The 8544-nt window shown below is 46.6% G+C and overlaps 1 non-coding gene across 1 annotated transcript; it reads left to right on the top strand.

Annotated features, from left to right (window-relative positions):
* The first annotated feature begins 2166 nt into the window (after positions 1-2166).
* TRNAR-CCU lies at positions 2167-2239 on the top strand. Its single transcript has one exon. It is a non-coding gene; the product is annotated as a tRNA-Arg (tRNA).
* Positions 2240-8544: the final 6305 nt, after the last annotated feature.

Below are 8544 nucleotides of genomic sequence, written 5' to 3'. Positions count from 1 at the left end.
TGTGCGCCAGCACTAAGTGGGGGAAGGAGGGGTGACGCACTTTGAGGAGGCGCCTGGACCCTCCTTACCTCTTCCCTTTTCTTTCCCCACCTCCTCCCTACATTTTTTCTCGTCTCCCTCACCTGGGCGCTCCCAGGCCTGCCCTGCTTCTGCCTGGAGTCTGAGTGCGGTCAGGACTGGGGTCCTGTGCCCCTCTTCCAACGTCAGGCTGTGAGGTCCAGAAGATTGGAGGTCCAGGTAGGGTTTGACTTTGACCCCTAAAGAGTTTCAGTCCTTGAGAGCTGCTTTCCACAAAGGGCGCAGGGTCCCCACTTTCCTGGCAACCATGAGCCAGGGCCCAACGTCCTGGAGGGAGATTTCCCCGGGCCACCATCTCTGTCCTAAAGTTTTTCTTTTCTTTTCTTTTTAAACCTTTATTTATTGGTTTGAAAAAATTGTTAACAGCTTTAAGGGAATTACTACCAAGGAAGACATTCCAGGAGAGACTCGTGGTTTCCAGTAACAGGAATGGGCAGGATTTGGAGGACCAAACTTTATCTAAAAACAACGGAAAATGTTGGCTATTTAAAACAAACAAGCGCACTTCAAAGTGGCCAAGCACTTTCGGGAGAGGAAAAAAAATTCCTGGCCACGTTTAAACGAAGGTGGAAAGGCAGAGGCTGCGTGGATCCTCAGGCTGCCAAGCTGCGGCAACACGGAGGGCATTTGCCAATTTCCTCAAGAGGGCGAGATGAAGGCAGAGCCCAGGACCTGCTCCCGAGTTCCGCCTTGAATCTGTGCCCGGGAAAGATGCACAGAAATACACCAGTCCCACCCCCACGGCCTCCCGCTCCTCTGGAAAGCTTGTTGCTTCCGGGCTCCTCCTTATCCCATCTTCTGCTAAAATGCAAATAATTTTAAGTAAGAGGCAAGGCTGTTGGGAGACCTCTGCACCGGAAGGGTGAGCCCCCACCCCCAAGGACGCCACATCTACAGCGTCCTAGTTTCTCTCAGTGGCGGTCCCCTCCCTCCCAGGTCCTGCCCTCTGAAGCCTCAGGGATGGCAGCTGCCGGCCCTTGCCTGCCGCTTCCTCTTCTGGGCCTGTGGTCAGATTGCCAGGACAGGCGGCACAAAGGACATTAGAAGACACCTCAACTAATGCGGTGTGCTCTCTGATTTGGCTCGGGCCTTTTAAATTTAATTTAATTTAATTTTTTTTTTTTTTTTGGCCATAAAGGACGTTACTGGAGGAAATTTGAATATGGACTGTACGTTAGATAATCCTGTTGCATGAATGATAAAGGATGAATTTGGAGATGTGGCAAGCATTGGCTCTGAGGTCCCAGGAATTCTTAGGGGAATGGGGAGAGAATCTTAAGAGGCTTCCGATTTTGCTAATTGGTTGGTTGGTTGATTTTATTTATTTATTTATTTATTTACCATTGGATAAATTACAAACCCCAGCGAATACAGTGAATTTCAAGGAAAATTTCAGGGGGTGTGTCCTGGATACTCCAGCCTTTGGCTTCAGACTGCCCCCAGGGAAGGGGTTTGGTCTGGGGCTCTGGAAAGGCGAGGTCCAGGGTAGAATCTCCAGGCTCCCTCCGTCTCCAGGACACTGGCCAAGGCTGGAGTTGGGGCACCCAGTCCCTGGCAGCGCCGTGCAGGAGGCTCCGACTTTGGCCTGAGGGTGAGTCTCAGAAGGTCTGGAGGGGTCGTCTCCCCACTGCGCCCTGTGGCGGTGCCGCGCCGTCTTCCTCCCAGCCGCGCGCTCTGCATGGTCATTGGTCAAGCTGGGCCTGGAGAGGACTGGATGCTTATCAACCACAGAGCCCGGTGGCCAGGCTGGATGCCCTACCGACCCATCCAGCCCGAGTCCCCTACTGCTCTCTGAATCTATTCATCCAACGGAGAATCCAGTGCATTTCTGAGCATGGGACTCCTTCTGGAGGAAACAGAAGAACCTGACTCCGCGAAGCTGGTGTGTGAGGAGCCGCAGGAACGCAGGCGGGGGAGGGCGACTGCGCAGTCTGCACCCGAGCTCCGTGGGGGAGGGGGCGGCTGTTTCGACTGTTCTTGAAGGCCTGAATGCACGTTGGAACACGACAGAAACTCAGACCGGTTTTGAGTAATTGCCCAAACCAATCTTTGGAACTCTTTCTAGCCAGAGCAAGTGGCTCAGCAGGTGCCCCAGTGGCCTAATGGATAAGGCACTGGCCTCCTAAGCCAGGGATTGTGGGTTCGAGTCCCATCTGGGGTAGTGCGGCTACCCTAACCTTTAGGTGTGTGTTGGAAGTTTTACATTACAAGAGGAAGTACTGCCTAAGCGCAGGGGAAACCTGTGGAACTCAAGCTTCCACCAACCTTGAAGTAACAGGGTGAGGTTTTACTCTTCTATCCAGTCACAAGGCAAAGAGAATTGTCTCCTACATCCACTCCACGCCTGTGAGTGTGTCTTAGTACTGATGTGTGTGCAAGATTAATTGACTAAGTATTGTGTTGTTCAACCTCAAGAAGAGCCTCAGTCTATCTCTATTGACCTGGAATACACCACGGTGAGAGGCGTGTGATCCTCTTCTAAGACAAACAGTTAACTCCCAAACCCCGGTTGATTTTGCACAAGTGCCCAGAAAAGAAACGGGTGTAAAAGACTGTGAGTGCTCAGGGCCACGCAGGGAAGGGGAGAAGATGGAGACTAGCAAAATGCCAAGTGTGTAGCTCAAGAGGTAAACAGAATGTGGAGGGCAGACGTTGTACCAGTAGAGGTGAAGGTCAGAGCTGAATGGGTGCCTGGAGAGAGTCGAGGTGACGTGGGCCAGTGATAATGTTGACTTGATCTGGCTTAGGATTGTGAGTAATTTTCTGCCTGGAGTTCTGTTGTTTCTGTTTTAAAAAATGAGTTTTGTTAACTGCTGGGTGGTCAGTAGATACTTACCGTAGGTGTCCGATGACTGAATGAACGACTCTGTGAGGCCATGGCTTTGGGTATGCTGGAACGCCTTTGGGACCTACAACTTATGGGAGGACAGGAGTTCTTGGCTTGGGAGGGAGGGTGCATTACTGCTGGGTGGGTTTTGTGGTTGAGCCCCTGCCTCAGGACCCTGGCTGGCACAGTCCCTGAGCCACCTGCTAACCAGGAGACTTGGGGGCAAATCCCGTTCCACTGTGTGTGTTTCTTCTTCGACCAAGACTCCTAGTAACCCGGCTCGATCCCGGCGGTCGTACCCACGGTATTTACACTCTTCTCTGAGTAGAAATGGCAGAGTCATGTGCCCAGCTAGTGCAGTCAGTAGAGCATGAGACTCTTAATCCCAGAGTCATGGGTTCTGGTCCTGTGGTGGGCATAGGCGTCCCTTTCTGTTTGCATACTAGGCAACAGAGAAGGGTGGGAAAGCCAACTTTCCTTAAATCCATGCCCCATAGATGTCCTCGAATGAAACTTAAGTCAGCGAGACTCAGCGAGCTGATGTGCATAGTACTGTATCATCTTAATCTGATGTATTCCATTCTCAGTCTTGGCGCTTTTGACTTGGTGAGCCAGACCATGCCTGTTGCACGGGCATGTCCTCTGTACTCTGGAATGTTCAACAGCACCCTTGGCCTTTATTATCTAGGTGCCAGTAGTTTCCCCATAGTTGTGACAACTAAAAGGGTCTCCATATGTCCAGTGTCTCATGGTAGTGAGCCACTGGTCTAGTGACTCAAGCCCATAAATATTAGTGCAGACGGTTCTCATCTGAGATGACTGGAGAGCTAGCTTGGCACAGGGCTAGGTGGCAGGACAGGGCAGACTGCCTTGGCTGACCTAGAAGGCAGCCTGGTGGGGTCGGGAAATGGGCTGCATACTGAGGGCTGAACAAATATAAGTTAATATTCTGAGGCTAATGGGAACCAGTTTTCTCACTGGCGGAAGTGGAAAAAGAGAAGGCTTCAGTAAATCCTATGGAATTGGCATTGGAGGTATTAGTGATGTTATTTGATAACTTGGTAAAGGTTGTGTCACTGGGAAAGGTAGTTGCTCATAGTGACTTTATTATAGAAATTCTAATAATGGTATATTTCCCCCTTGAAATTAACAAGTGACCTGTAAAGTGATATAATCTGATACTATGTGAATATCCCGGTCCCTAACAATTTATTACATATATTTTTAAAATATTTTATTTATTTATTTGAGAGAGAGAGAGAGAGTGAGAGAGAACATGAGAGGGAAGAAGGTCAGAGGGAGAAGCAGACTCCTTGTGGAGCTGGGAGCCCGATGTGGGACCCGATCTGGGGACTCTGGGATCATGACCCGAGGCAAAGCCAGTGGCCCAACCAACTGAGCCACCCAGGCACCCCTACATATTGTTTTCACATTCTTTCATAATCATTGTCGCAAAGGTTTATTTCACTGGGAGTTAAAAAAATGAAGATTTCCTAGTTATATCATTTTTCTATATTTTGAATTTGAATTCAATTAGCCAACATATAGTACATCATTAGTTTCAGATGTAGGATTCAGTAATTCAAAAGTTGTGTATCACACCCAGTACTCATCACATCACGTGCCCTCCTTCATGCCCATCACCTAGTTACTGTGTCCCCCCTCCTCCCCTCCAGCAACCCTCAAGTTTGTTTCCTATAGTTAAGAGTCTCTCATGGTTTTCCTCCCTCTCTGATGACTTCCCATTCAGTTTTCCCTATGATCCTCTGTGCTGTTTCTTATATTCCACATATGAGTGGAACCATATGATAATTGTCTTCCTCTGGGTGACTTATTTCAGTTGGCACAATACCCTCCAGTTCCCTCCACACTGATGTAAATGGTAAGTATCCCTCCTTTCTGATGGCTGAGTAATATTCCATTTTGTGTGTGTGCGTGTTCATGTGTGTATCACATCTTCTTTATCTGTTCATCTGTCAATAGACAGACATATCGGCTCTTTCCACATTGCTCTTGTGGACATTGCTGCTATAAACATTTGGGTGCACATGCCTCTTCGGATCCCTACATTTGTATCTTTGGGGTAAATACCCAGTAGTGTGATTGCTGGGTCGTAGGGTAGCTCTATTTTCAGCTTCTTGAGGAACCTCCATGCTATTTTCCAGAGTGGCTGCTCCAGCTTGCGTTCCCACCAACAGTGTAAGAGTGTTCCTCTTTCCCTGCATTCTCCCCAACATTTGCTGTTTCCTGTCTTATTAATTTTAGCCATTCTGACTGTGTAAGGTGGTATCTCCTTGTGGTTTTGATTTGTAGTTCTCTGATGACAAGTGACGTGGAACATTTTTTCATGTTTCTGGTGGCCGTTTCTATGTCTTCTTTGGAGAATTGTCTGTTCATGTCTTCTGCCCATTTCCCTTTTTTTATTTTTTATTTGACAGAGATCACAAATAGGCAGAGAGGCAAGCAGAGAAAGAGGAGGAAGCAGGCTCCCTGCTAAGCAGAGAGCCTGATGCAGGGCTCGATCACAGGACCCTGGGCTCATGACCCGAGCGGAAGGCAGAGGCTTTAACCCACTGAGCCACCCAGGCGCCCCATCTTCTGCCCATTTCTTGACTGGATTATTTGTTCTTTGGATGTTGAGTTCTTTATAGATCTTGGATATTAGCCCTTTTTTTGGTATGTCATTTGCAAATATCTTCTCTCATTTTGTAGGCTGGCTTTTAGTTTTGTTGACTGTTTCCTTTGTTGTGCAGCAGTTTTTATTTTTTTTAAAGGCTTTATTTATTTATTTGATGCAGGGAGAGAGAGAAAGAGAGTGCACAAGCACAGAGAGAGGCAGGGAGAGAAGCAGAGGGAAAGGGAGAGGCAGATTCCCCACTGAGCAAGAGGCTCGATGGGGGGTTTGATGTGGGGCTTTATCCCAGGACCCTGGGATCATGAGCTGAGCTGAAGACAGACACTTAATCGACTGAGCCACCCAAGCATCCTTCACCTTAACTTTTAAAGCAGCTTACTAATTTACCCTTTTGTCTTAAGTGTTCCTTCTCCAATCCTTTGTTCAACTCAGCTGATAGAGCAAGTAGTGGATCATAGTAACTAGTTGTTTTTTTCAGGGACGTTCCTTCCCATTTCCATTCTTTGGATCTGTTTGGAAACTCCACCCCCTCCATTTAGTCCTGCTGATAACGTACGTCCCTGGATTCTCACAGGGTGGGCATTGGGTTGATGACCCAGGGTGACTAGAACATCCCACTTTCCCATCCAGAGCGGTTGGCTTAGATGCAGGCATGGGTCCAGGAAGGAATGAGCACAGCCTTGCCTGGAATTAATAAGTAAACACTGCAAGAGGCGCCTGGCTGGCTCAGGCCATAAAGCATGCGACTCTTGATCCTGGGGTCCTGAATTTGAACCCCATATCATGGTAGGGTTTATTTTTTAAGATTTTATTTATTTATTTAACAGAGAGTCAGCAAGAGCAGGAACGCAGGTAGAGGGAATTTGAGAGGGAGGAGCAGCCTTCCCGCTGAGCAGGGAGCCTGATGTTGGGCTCCATCCCAGGACCCTAGAGGTAGGGTTTACTTAAAAGATTGCAAAGCCTCATTCCAAGTCTCTGTACTTTGTGCCATCCCACAGGGCCTACACCCAAAATGGAATCTCAGTCATTAAACATCTGCCTTCAGCTCAGATAATGATCCCAGGGTCCTGGAACCAAGCCCCACGTCTGGCTCCCTGCTTGGAGGGAGGCCTGCTTCTCCCTCTTCCACTTCCCCTGCTTGTGTTCCCTCTTTCTCTGTGTCTCTTTCTGTCAAATAAATAAATAAAATCTTTAAAAATTTTTTTTTGAAAAAAAAAAAAGTTTACAAAGAAATCACTGGTAGAGAGAAGGTCTCTGTGCCCAGTAATTGCTGGTCTAGGAGGATGTGAGTTTGGAGCTACTGGAGACACCTTGTCTGCTACACGGAGAGAGACAGTTTGTAGAATGAAGTCAAACAGAAAAAACAAAATAGATAAGAAATACAGGTCCTAAAAAAAAGAAAAAAGAAATACAGGTCCTGATGTCATTATTTGGGTCCCTTCATCTAGCCCTGCCTGAAACTTGCAAGAACTTTGGACTTTGCAATTACATTAGCCAATAGATTCTACTTCTCCTTAAGCTGATAGGAGTTAGTTTCTTACCACTTGCAAACAGTTTCTTCAGTAATCCAGTGACTATGTTTCCCTTCTTCCACAGATGCTTGGTAATTAACATTATGAGGGTTTTTTGGTGTGTTTTTGGAGATAGAATGTACAGAACTTGATATCTGATAACATGTGTCTGATGGATACATGAGGACTCATCATGACCCTGAAGTTCTTATGTTGAGTTACAAGCAGTAGGTGAATATTTATTAAGACATCATAACTAGCACGAAGAACACATTGTTCACAACGGACCCAAAGCGGAAGATCAGTTAGAGAAGCACTCTGGTTCCCAGAATAGAGTTTTTTAAAAAAGATTCAACTGCCACTTCTGATTGAAGAGGATGTTTTTCATGAGTAACCCTTTACTATTATCACCTCGGGAAAGTAAACTTCACAGTGCATAAGACCAAAGCTTTATGGGCACCTTAATGCAGATCTTGCTGTCAGCACTGTGGAGTGAGAGCTATCAGACTCAGAAATTCTGTCTTCCTTACTGGCATCCATGTCATATTAACTGACAAATGGACTCAACAGTGGTTGCTCTTCTCCTTCATTTATCCCCAAATTAAAATATAGAATAAAAAACTTGTCAACTGGCCCCTTATCAAATGACTATTGCTATATGACAATAAACACAAGACACTGTTTCCAAATGGCATTCATCCAGACCATAGATGACTGAGCAGAGAAGGAAGGATGTAAATATCCCTTCATCCCTTCAGCCTCTATATAGTGGACATGGTCTAAGTCCTGTGCATTGATGAGATTAGGAGTCATGAGATGTTAAACATAAATTACCTCCTTTAATCTGCACAGCTATACAAGATGAATATTATTTTGTGATTCTATACAGGTTGAGAGATTTCTCAAGGTCACACAAGTGGTAATGTTGGATCTGGGAATCAGCTGCACATCGGTGTGAATCCAAAGTTTATTCTCGTAATTCATATACAGCATCATGTATAGTTCCTAACAAGGACACCATTACAGCTTGGGTGGGAGATAAAATAAAGGATTGTGAGTTTTTTCTAGCAGAAGACTTGTTGCAAATGATTTCCCCCAAGATGGCTTCATTTCCAATGTTGCCACGCTCTAAAGCAGCAATAACTAACTCTGAAGGCAGGCCTTTATTACCAATGCTGGATCCAAAAGAGCCCAAGGAGAAGAAGGAAGAATTACTTGCTGTTTATCTCTAATGAGGCTCTTAGGGAATATGGCCCTAGTGGCCATGGAAGCTCTTGGAAAGGGCTGGCCCTCTGATTCCCCTAGACGTCCTTCCTGCACCAAGGGTTGTATATTCCAGACATCCTTTCTTGTACTTGTACACAGTACAAGTCTGTGTACGGCAGCCCTTATTCAAGCAGAGTGAGCCTGAAAACCCCAACGACAAGTCCCTTTTCCTCAAACCAGAAATCTCTGGCCAGGTCTGGAAAAGTGAAGGAAGCTTGGGACTTCCG

Source organism: Meles meles, chromosome 21 (genome assembly GCF_922984935.1).
Source record: "Meles meles chromosome 21, mMelMel3.1 paternal haplotype, whole genome shotgun sequence".
NCBI lineage: Eukaryota > Metazoa > Chordata > Mammalia > Carnivora > Mustelidae > Meles > Meles meles.
Note: the sequence above shows the minus strand (reverse complement) of the source record. Positions and strands in the feature narration are given on the sequence as shown.